The following is an 11,051-nucleotide window of genomic DNA, read 5'->3' as shown; positions in this document are numbered from 1 at the left end:
CTTGTACCCCTTGACTGACTCATGGCAAGGCACACTTCAGGTGCGATACACAGCATAGCATACTGTAGAGCCTATGTCTTAAGCATAGGGGACGACCTTCGTCCTTTCTCTCCCTTCTGCCGTGGTCGAGCATTAAGTCTTAACTTCATACCTTACAACTCAGGCAAGAACTCCTTTTTTGACTAATCCATCTTGAACACCTTCAAGATCATGTCAAGGTATGTGCTCATTTGAAAGTACCATGAAGCGTTTTGATCTATCCTTATAGATCTTGATGCTCAATGTTCAAGTAGCTTAATCCAGGCTTTCCGTTGAAAAACACTTTCCAAATAAACCTACATGCTTTCTAGAAATTCTACATCATTTCTGATCCATAATATGTCAACATATACTTATCAGAAATTCTATAGTGCTCCCACTCACTTCTTTGGAAATACAAGTTTCTCATAAACTTTGTATACACCCAAAACTTTGATCATCTTATCAAAGCATACATTCCAACTCCGAGATGCTTACTCCAGTCCTTAGAAGGATTGCTGGAGCTTTGCATACTTATTAGCATCTTTCAGGATTGACAAAACCTTCCGGTTGTATCACATACAACCTTTCCTCAAGAAAAAACGTCGAGGAAACAATGTTTTGACATCCTATCTGCAAGATTTCATAAATAATGCAATAATCGCTAATATAATTCCAACAGACTCTTAGCATCGCTACGAGTGAGAAAGTCTCACTGTAGTCAACTCCTTGAACTTGTCGGAAAACATCTTAACGACAAGTCGAGCTTTCTTAATGGTGACATTTACCATCATTGTCCGTCTTCCTTTTAAAATCCATCTGCACTCAACAGCCTTACGACCATCGAGTTGTTCTGCCAAAGTCTACACTTTGTTTTCATATATGGATCCTCTCTCGGATTATATGGCCTCGAGCCATTTATCGGAATCTGGGCCCACCATCGCTTCTCCATAGCTCGTAGGTTCATTGTTGTCTAGCAACATGACTTCCAAGACAAGATTACGTACCACTCTGAAGTAGTACGCATCCTTGTCATCCCACGAGGTTTGGTAGTGACTTGATCTAAAGTTTCATGATCACTATCATAAGCTTCCACTTCAATTGGTGTAGGTGCCACAGGAACAACTCTTTGTGCCCTGCTATACACTAGTTGAAGTGACGGTTCAATAACCTCATCAAGTCTTCACCATCCTCCCACTCAATTCTTTCGAGAGAAACTTTTCCCCGTGAAAGGACCCGATTCTAGAAACAATCCCTTATTGCTTTCGAATCTGAGACAGGAGGTATACCCAACTGTTTTGGGTGTCCTATGAAGATGCATTTATCCGCTTTGGGTTCGAGCTTATCAGCCTGAAACTTTTTCACATAAGCGTCGCAGCCCCAAACTTTTAAGAAATGGCAGCTTAGGTTTCTCTAAACCATAGTTCATACGGTGTCATCTCATCGGAATTACGTGGTGCCCTATTTAAAGTGAATGTGGTTGTCTCTAAAGCCTAACCCATAAACTATCATGGTAATTAGATAAGAGACATCATGGTATGCATCATATCCAATAAGGTGCAGTTATGATGTTCGGACACACCATCACGCTACGGTGTTCCAGGCTGTATTAGTTGTGAAACAATTTCCACAATGTCTTAATTCTGTGCCAAACTCGTAATTCAGATATTCATCTCTATGATCATATCATAGATATTTTATCCTCTTGTCACGACAATCTTTCAACTTCACCCTAAAATTACTTGAACCTTTCAATAATTCAGACTCGTGATTCATCAAGTAAATATACTCAACATCTACTCAAATCATCTGTGAAGTAAGAACATAACGATATCCACTACATGCCTCAGCACTCATTGGATTGCACACATCAAAATGTATTACTTCCAACAAGTTGCTTTCTAGTTCCATTTTACTGAAAACGAGGCTTTCAATCATCTTGCCCATGTGGTATGATTTGCATGTCTCAAGTGATTCAAAATCAAGTGAGTCCAAACGATCCATCTTCATGGAGTTTCTTCATGCATATATGCCAATAGACATGGTTCGCATGTCTCAATCTTTCAAAAATGAGTGAGTCCAAAGATCCATCAACATGGAGCTTCTTCATGCGTTTTATACCGATATGACTTAAGTGGCAGTGCCACAAGTAGGTGGTACTAACATTACTATCTTATATCTTTTGGCATGAACATGTGTATCACTATGATCGAGATTCAATGAACCATTCATTTTAGGTGCAAGACCATTGAAGGTATTATTCAAATAAACAGAGTAACCATTATTCTCCTTAAATGAATAACCGTATTGCGATAGACATAATCCAGTCATGTCTATGCTCAACGCAAACACCAAATAACAATTATTTAGGTTTTAATACCAATCTCGATGGTAGAGGGAGCGTACGATATTTGATCAACCTTGGAAATACTTCCAACACATATTGTCATCTCACCTTTAATTAGTCTCCGTTTATTCCGTAGCTTTTATTTCGAGTTACTAACACTTAGCAACTGAACCGGTATCTAATACCCTGGTGCTACTAGGAGTACTAGTAAAGTACACATTAACACAATGTATATCCAATATACTTCTATCGACCTTGCCAGCCTTCTCATCTACCAAGTATCTAGGGTAATTCTGCTCCAGTGGCTGTTCCCCTTATTACAGAAGCACTCAGTCTCGGGTTTGGGTTCAACCTTGGGTTTTTTCACTAGAGCAGCAGCTGAATTGCCGTTTCATGAAGTATCCCTTTGTTCCCTTGCCCTTCTTGAAACTAGTGGTTTCACCAACCATCAACAATTGATGCTCCTTCTTGATTTCTACTTTCGCGGTATCAAACATCGCGAATATCTCAAGGATCATCATATATGTCCCTGATATATCATAGTTCATCACGAAGCTCTAGCAGCTTGGTGGTAATGACTTCGGAGAACCATCACTATTTCATCTGGAAGATCAACTCCCACTCGATTCAAGCGATTGTTGTACTCAGACAATCTGAGCACAAGCACAACAATTGAGCTTTTCTCCTTAGTTTGCAGGCTAAGAAAATCGTCGGAGGTCTTATACCTCTTGACGTGAGCACGAGCCTGAAATCCCAATTTCAGCCCTCGAAACATCTCATATGTTTCGCGACGTTTCAAAAACCGTCTTCGGTGCCTCAACTCTAAACCGTTCAACTGAACTATCACGTAGTTATCAAAACGTGTATGTCAGATGTTCGCAACATCCACAGACGACGTTCGAGGTTCAGCACACTAAGCGGTGCATTAAGGACATAAGCCTTCTATGAAGCAATGAGGACAATCCTCAGTTTACGGACCTAGTCCGCATAATTGCTACTATCAACTTTCAACTAAATTTTCTCTAGGAACATATCTAAACAGTAGAACTGAAGCGCGAGCTACGACATAATTTGCGAAATCCTTTTGACTATGTTCAGGATAATTAAGTTCATCTTATGAACTCCCACTCAGATAGACATCCCTCTAGTCATCTAAGTGATTACATGATCCGAGTCAACTAGGCCGTGTCCGATCATCACGTGAGACGGACTAGTCAACATCGGTGAACATCTTCATGTTGATCGTATCTACCATACGACTCATGCTCGACCTTTCGGTCTCTTGTGTTCCGAGGCCATGTCTATACACATGCTAGGCTCGTCAAGTCAACCTAAGTGTTTTGCGTGTGTAAATCTGTCTTACACCCATTGTATGTGAACGTAAGAATCTATCACACCCGATCATCACGTGGTGCTTCGAAACGACGAACTTTCGCAACGGTGCACAGTTAGGGGGAACACCTTCTTGAAATTTTAATGAGGGATCATCTTATTTACTACGGTCGTTCTAAGTAAACAAGATGCATAAACATGATAAACATCACATGCAATCAAATAGTGACATGATATGGTCAATATCATATTGCTCCTTTTGATCTCCATCTTCGGGGCTCCATGATCATCATCGTCACCGGCATGACACCATGATCTCCATCATTGTGTCTCCATGAAGTTGTCTTGCCAACTTATTACTTCTACTACTACAGCTAACGGTTAGCAATAAAGTAAAGTAATTACATGGCGTTTATGTTGACACGCAGGTCATAAATAAATAAAGACAACTCCTATGGCTCCTGCCGGTTGTCATACTCATCGACATGCAAGTCGTGATTCCTATTACAAGAACATGATCAATCTCATACATCACATATATCATTCATCACATCCTTTTGGCCATATCACATCACATAGCATACCCTGCAAAAACAAGTTAGACGTCCTCTAATTGTTGTTTGCATGTTTTACGTGGCTGCTATGGGTTTCTAGCAAGAACGTTTCTTACCTACGCAAAACCACAACGTGATATGCCAATTGCTATTTACCCTTCATAAGGACCCTTTTCATCGAATCCGATCCAACTAAAGTGGGAGAGACAGACACCCGCCAGCCACCTTATGCAACTAGTGCATGTTTGTCGGTGGAACCGGTCTCACGTAAGCATACGTGTAAGGTTGGTCCGGGCCGCTTCATCCCACAATACCACCGAATCAAGATTGGACTAGTAACGGTAAGCATATTGAACAAAATCAACGCCCACAACTACTTTGTGTTCTACTCGTGCATAGAAACTACGCATAGACCTAGCTCATGATGCCACTGTTGGGGAACGTAGCATAAATTCAAAATTTTCCTACGTGTCACCAAGATCTATCTATGGAGTCATCTAGCAACGAGGGAGGAGTGGATCTACATACCCTTGTAGATCACGCGCGGAAGCGTTCAAGAGAACGGGGTTGATGGAGTCGTACTCGTCGTGATTCAAATCACCGATGATCCTAGCGCCGAACGGACGGCACCTCCGCGTTCAACACACGTACGGGGCAGAGACGTCTCCTCCTTCTTGATCCAGCAAGGGGGAGGAGAGGTTGATGGAGATCCAACAACACGACGGCGTGGTGGTGGAAGTAGCGGGATTCCAACAGGGCTTCGCCAAGCGCTGCGGGAGGAGGGAGATGTGTCATGGGAGGGAGAGGGAGGCGCCAGGCCTTGGATTGGTTTGCCCTCCCTTCCCCCCACTATATATAGGGCCAAGGGAGAGCGGAAGGGTGCAGCCTTGCCCCTTCCTCCAAGGAAAGGGTGCGGCCAAGGGGGGGAGGAGTCCATCCTCCCCAAGGCACCTCGGAGGTGCCTTCCCCCTTTAGGACTCTCCCTTTTTTCTCTTCTCTTGGCGCATGGGCCTCTTGGGGCTGGTGCCCTTGGCCCATATAGGCCAAGGCGCACCCCCTTCAGCCCATGTGGCCCCCCGGGGCAGGTGGCCCCACCCGGTGGACCCCCGGGACCCTTCCGGTGGTCCCGGTACAATACCGATGACCCCGAAACTTGTCCCGATGGCCGAAATAGCACTTCCTATATATAATTCTTTACCTCCGGACCATTCCGGAACTCCTCGTGACGTCCGGGATCTCATCCGGGACTCCGAACAACTTTCGGGTTACCGCATACTAATATCTCTATAACCTTAGCGTCACCGAACCTTAAGTGTGTAGACCCTACGGGTTCGGGAGACATGCAGACATGACCGAGACGTTCTTCGGTCAATAACCAACAGCGGGATCTGGATACCCATGTTTGCTCCCACATGTTCCACGATGATCTCATCGGATGAACCACGATGTCAAGGACTTAATCAATCCCGTATAAAATTCCCTTTGTCTATCGGTACGATACTTGCCCGAGATTCGATCATCGGTATCCCGATACCTTGTTCAATCTCGTTACCGGCAAGTCTCTTTACTCGTTCCGTAACACATCATCCCGTGATCAACTCCTTGATCACATTGTGCACATTATGATGATATCCTACCGAGTGGGCCCAGAGATACCTCTCCGTCACACGGAGTGACAAATCCCAGTCTCGATTCGTGCCAACCCAACAGACACTTTTGGGGATACCTGTAGTGCACCTTTATAGTCACCCAGTTACGTTGTGACGTTTGGTACACCCAAAGCACTCCTACGGTATCCGGGAGTTGCACAATCTCATGGTCTAAGGAAATGATACTTGACATTAGAAAAGCTTTAGCGAACGAAGTACACGATCTTTGTGCTAGGCTTAGGATTGGGTCTTGTCCATCACATCATTCTCCTAATGATGTGATCCCGTTATCAATGACATCCAATGTCCATGGTCAGGAAACCGTAACCATCTATTGATCAACGAGCTAGTCAACTAGAGGCTTACTAGGGACATGGTGTTGTCTATGTATCCACACATGTATCTGAGTTTCCTATCAATACAATTATAGCATGGATAATAAACGATTATCATGAACAAGGAAATATAATAATAACTAATTTATTATTGCCTCTAGGGCATATTTCCAACATGTAAGTGGATAAGAGTAAACACTTGGCAATGTAAGAAGAACTTTTCTTACGAAGATCATCATTGATTGCTTTTAAGAACTCATGCTCTTGCTCAAGGTTGAGCTTTTCAAAGCGTAATTTCTCATGAGTCCTTAAAAGTTCTCGATGATCTCCTAAGATAGTTTCATGAGCTAACTTAAGAGTGTTTAGTTCTTTAGTTAGAGACTCAATCTTCTCCTTATCATTGTCATTCGTTTTATCTTGATTAGCATGATTAATTGACGTTTCATCACAGTATTCATCACTAGAGTTGTCAACAAGTAAATCATCATCACCTAACAAGTAATCTTCATCACTATTGAAATCAACATACTCGGGGTGTCATACCTTTGGGCCTTTAGCCATGAAGCATGTTCCAACTCCTTCATTTGGTGAGTCAAATATGTCATAGGAGTTGGTTGTCACAAGTGCTAGACCGGCAACACCTTCATCTTGAGTATATTCGGAGTCGGAGTGATAGCTTCTCTCGGAGTGGTTGTCGGAGTCGGAGCCGGATACCCATTCACCAACATGAGCTTGATGTCTTCGTTTTGTGTAGCTCCTTGATGACTTGTCCTTTCTTTCTGAATCCTTGCTTCTCCGTGAGGGTCTTCGTTCATAACGATCATCTCTAGTCCTTCTTTCTCTAGATGGTGATTCTTCTCTTCTACTTCTTCTCTTGGAGAATCTTCTCTTCTCTTGTAGGGGGTCGTACACTCATTGGAATAGTGTCCGGGCCTTCCACAATTGTAGCAATTTCGCTATCGTACATCCATGTTGATGAAGACTTCAACCCACGGAGGGTAACGGTTGCACGAGTCTACAGAGGGCTCCACCCACGAAGGGTCCACGAAGAAGCAACCTTGTCTATTCCATCACGGCCGTCGTCCACGAAGGACTTGCCTCACTAGCGGTAGATCTTCACGAAGTAGGCGATCTCCTTGCCCTTACAAACTCCTTGGTTCAACTCCACAATCTTGTCGGAGGCTCCCAAGTGACACCTAGCCAATCTAGGAGACACCACTCTCCAAGAAGTAACAAATGGTGTGTTGATGATAACTCCTTGCTCTTGTGCTTCAAATGATAGTCTCCCCAACACTCAACTCTCTCTCACAGGATTTGGATTTGGTGGAAAGAAGATTTGAGTGGAAAGCAACTTGGGGAAGGCTAGAGAGCAAGATTCATATGGTTGGAATGGAATATCTTGACCTCAACACAAGTGTAGGTGGTTCTCTCTCAGAAAATGTGTATTGGAAGTGTAGGTATGTTCTGATGGCTCTCTCCATGAATGAAGAGTGGGTGGAGGGGTATATATAGCCTCCACACAAAATCTAACCGTTACACACAATTTGCCAAACTCGGTGGGACCGAATGGTTAAACTCGGTCGGACCGATTCAGCAAACCTAGTGACCGTTAGGATTTTCAGTGGGACTGAGATGCAACTCGGTAGGACCGATATGGTTAGGGTTAGGGCATAACGTAATCTCGGTGTGACCGATTACACAAACTCAGTGGGACCGATTTTGGTAATAAGCTAACCAGAGAGTTGGTCAGGTAAACTCGGTGGGACCGATTCGCTCATCTCGGTGAGACCGAAATGTTACAAAAGGGAAACAGAGAGTTTACATTGCAATCTCGGTGGGACCAATCGCTCATCTCGGTAAGACCGAAACGTTACGAAGGGAAACAGAGAGATTACAATCCCATCTCGGTGAGACCGAGATCCCTATCGGTGAGACTGATTTGCCTAGGGTTTGTGGCAGTGGCTATGACATTTGAAACTCGGTGGCGCCGGATAGAAAGAATCGGTGGGGCCGAGTTTGACTTTTGGTTTAGGTCATATGTGGATGTGGGAAGGTAGTTGAGGATTTTGGAGCATATCACTAAGCATTTTGAGCAAGCAAGACATTAAGCAACACCTCATCCCTCCTTGATAGTACTGGCTTTTCCTATAGACTCAATGTGATCTTGGATCACTAAAATATAAAATGTAGAGTCTTGAGCTTCAAGCTTGAGCCAAACTTTTTGTCCTTAGAAATTTGAGGGATCCACTTTCCTCATCCATGCCATGCCATTCATTGAGCTTTTCCTGAAATATTAATCTTGGAATAATGTTAGCTCAATGAGCTATATGTTGTTAGGAATTACCAAAACCACCCAGGGATAGTTGCACTTTCAGACGCCCGCTCGCACGAAAAAAGATCAGACAAACCAGGGAAACGAGGCCACCCTGTATGAAAAAATATCGGGTGAAAGAGGCTCCCTCTCTCCATCTCTCAATCTCGTCCTCCTGTCGCTCGACCATATATTTTCTAGGGTGCCCACCTCCGTCGCCCACCGTCTTCGCCTGCCCACTGCCGCCCCTCCCCTCGACATGGTTCCGCCTATGAGGCCTAACCAAACCTCGGGTTTCTCCTCCGCTGCTGTCATGAGTGGTCAAGGTCGACAAGGAGGTGATGAATCTGCACGCCGACCTTCTTCCACTCCCATCCCATCTTCCTCAGTACTCAATTTGAACAACACCTGTGGAGTGCGGACGTGGCGAAGGGGCCCTAGCAAGGTGTGCGTGTAAGAGGACCTGGTGTTCCCAGCTTCCCACGTGGCATGGTCCATGATAGGGCAAGACCTGGCGGTGGCCTTCTTCAGCGATTTCTTGGGCTCCGTTGGCCCCGACCCCCACTTTGTCATCGACGACAGGTATGGCCATGACCCCTCCACCGTTGACGTCACATGGCACCTCCAAACGCAAATTAAATTCATGGCATCTATTTGTCACCGTTGTACGTCAGGTAGAGCAACTTTGCGGAAGCCACCGGCCACCAGGATCAAGTACGTGAGCAGCTGCATCCATCCATCTTGCGAGTTAATTAGCATAAATAAATGCCCAACTGATTTCGTTACTTTGCGGATTCTGTAGCGTAGCCTTATGTGTGAAGCAAGAAAGTTATGATCTGGTGATAGAAGTCCTTTGAACATGGACAAATCAGTGCCAAAATTGATTTGGTTCTTCCAATCTGTGTGTACAATGTTTTTTTCTGAGGAGCAAGTAGGTGGAGCACATGAGTGACATGATACCCCAAACTCTCACTAACTCTTAGCATCTCATAATGTGATGTCTATAGGAGATGGAGCAGCGCCTCATTGATGCATGAACCGATGTGGTCTGAATCCAGCCTGTGCGCATCTTGGTGAGAATCATTGGTCTGGTTTGACCATATTTTTGGACTACATTTTGTGGCTGTGTGGGAAATTGTGTGCGGTGTAGGATCTGTACTGTACGTGGATTGCAATTGCAGGACCGATGGTAAGGTTTGATCAATGAACATCGACATAATTTACAGCTTGATCTTGATTAAGCACGTGCGATGGCGTAGTTTCTCTGTGTGTCGCTGAAAGGCACTTGGTGACGAGGGCGCACGCGGAGATGGGTTTAGTAGGGGCCCGACGGGTGGGTAAGGGCGGCCGTGGAGATCACTATTCCTGTGTCAGCGAACATACTGCAAGCATGTGTGACGAGGACGAACTTGGCACATGCAATGGTGGGGAGTGGCGACGATGGTCAGGTGGAGGAGAGATATGAGGATGAAATAGATCTTATGAATTACGATTACTTATTCTTATATAGTTCCTTCCATTTTATAACACCGACTTCCTATTGTACATCACATTGATATGCTTACAATTTGCTAAAATTGTATGCTTTGGAATGAACATTATTACTTTACATCATTGCCTACAGGTACAAATCTCAAGATTTGAAAAACAAATGGGTACATACTTTAAAAAAAGTGTGAGAAGTGGGGAGGACAACGATTTGGTGGCGCAAGTGTTCGAGGTGGCTAGGAAACACATCAGAAATGATAGGAGGCAGTGAGGATAGGCATTAAGATGCATCATCAATGTTTATATATATAATTGTTCAAAAATATGATTCTATATATAAATTAATCTAAACATAGAATAAGATCTCAAAGAGTGAACTTCTGATTTTATTTGATCCTCTTAATTTGTAGTTGGGATAGTTATTTTCCATTTTTTTGTTTTGGAACTTATATACTAGCAGGAGAATATTAGGACAATTTAGGTTGCACCAGATCAAGCCCGTGGTAGAAAATGATGCCTTTGTTAATTGATTCATTTACCTCCGCTAGACCCTGCAAGATTGCGTGGAAGCGCATGCCTTTGGGCAGGGACGCGTTGCGTGTTATATAGCCAAGTACAAGTTACAAGATGCGGTAGTTAGGCTATGGATTGATCCTTAAGAAAATCTATACAAGATCTGAGGATAAACCCTAACAACCTAACTACCTAGATTACAACAGAACACACGCACGCGACCTACCTCTATACAGGTATGTATAGTTTATACAATACCTTATATCGTATACACAACTCTTTCTAACACGCCCCCTCAATCACAGCTTCACCAAGTTGAGATTGCTCTTGAAGTCTTCTAACTTCTGCCATGACAAAGCTTTGGTAAATCCATCTACAACTTGATCACCTGTGGGAATAAAACAAATATTTAGTAATTTGTTAGCTACTCTCTCTCAAACAAAATGATAGTCCATGTCTATGTGTTTTGTCCTTGCATGAAATACTGGATTTACTGACAGATAT

Source organism: Triticum urartu, chromosome 2A (genome assembly GCF_056163025.1).
Source record: "Triticum urartu cultivar PI428250 chromosome 2A, HENAU_Tu73, whole genome shotgun sequence".
Lineage (NCBI taxonomy): Eukaryota > Viridiplantae > Streptophyta > Magnoliopsida > Poales > Poaceae > Triticum > Triticum urartu.
The sequence above is the reverse complement of the archived record's forward strand: the minus strand, read 5'-3'. Positions refer to the sequence as shown.